General features: G+C 42.0%; 1 non-coding gene across 1 annotated transcript; it reads right to left on the bottom strand.

The window, feature by feature from the left end:
• Positions 1 to 239: 239 nt before the first annotated feature.
• Positions 240 to 424, bottom strand: LOC142257318 (U2 spliceosomal RNA). Its single transcript, XR_012727610.1, has one exon. It is a non-coding gene; the product is annotated as a U2 spliceosomal RNA (small nuclear RNA).
• Positions 425 to 898: the final 474 nt, after the last annotated feature.

Here is an 898-nt window from a genome sequence, read left to right as displayed (position 1 = left end):
AGTACAATGTTTTTATTAATTACCACCACACATTTGCTTCCTAGTATGAGCTTTACATACTGTGAGATCATCCATCATGGTAGAATATCCATTCTAGACAAATCCCATAGCAGGGCTGTTCTGGTAGGAAGCCAGCTGAGCAAAATTGCGCATAATAGACCATGAGCACTAGAACTACTAGAGAACGATTCCAATGATGACAGCAGGCTAAGTAAAGCCTGGAGGATCATACTTATGGAGTGCAATGTGCGAAACTGGGCAGATTGGCAAAACTGAATAAACACGTGTGTACACTATTAGACGACCAAACTGTAATTCTGGGAAGAACTCTTTAATATACAGCCCCATAACAGGGGACATAACAGTTATTAAATAATAAGATCATACACTACACTTGATGTTAGCCAATAGGCTGAGAAGCGATTCTTCTACATATGCTTGTGTTAAACATACACATCTTATGAATAAAAATATTTAATAACCTAGCAATGATCAAATACGTCATCAAATGCAAATTGATTGTTCGATTCATCAGTGTGGATGCGGTCCCGTGATGCTAGTTACTACCCAAGGACAAGCTGTGAGGCAGGGTAGTCAAATGTCCCATGGTCAGATACCAAGAGAGCAGGTCGTAGACTAAGGGGATAGATAAATGCGTAGTCTGGTTACGGACCACAGTCAGAATACCAGAAGGATAGCGGAACAAAGCAAAGGGGCAAGGCAAGCGGATAGTCAAAAAAGGTCTAAGGTCTGGCAGCAATAGATCAAAACAAAGCACAAATTAACAAGGCCAATGAGCAAAATGCTACGACTGGCAGTGATCTGGGACTGACTGCTCAGCTAAGTAGCTGGGCAATCACTGAGAACAGGAAACACCTGAATAAGCCCAGCACACCCC

This window comes from Anomaloglossus baeobatrachus, chromosome 11 (assembly GCF_048569485.1).
Source record: "Anomaloglossus baeobatrachus isolate aAnoBae1 chromosome 11, aAnoBae1.hap1, whole genome shotgun sequence".
NCBI lineage: Eukaryota > Metazoa > Chordata > Amphibia > Anura > Aromobatidae > Anomaloglossus > Anomaloglossus baeobatrachus.
Note: the sequence above shows the minus strand (reverse complement) of the source record. Positions and strands in the feature narration are given on the sequence as shown.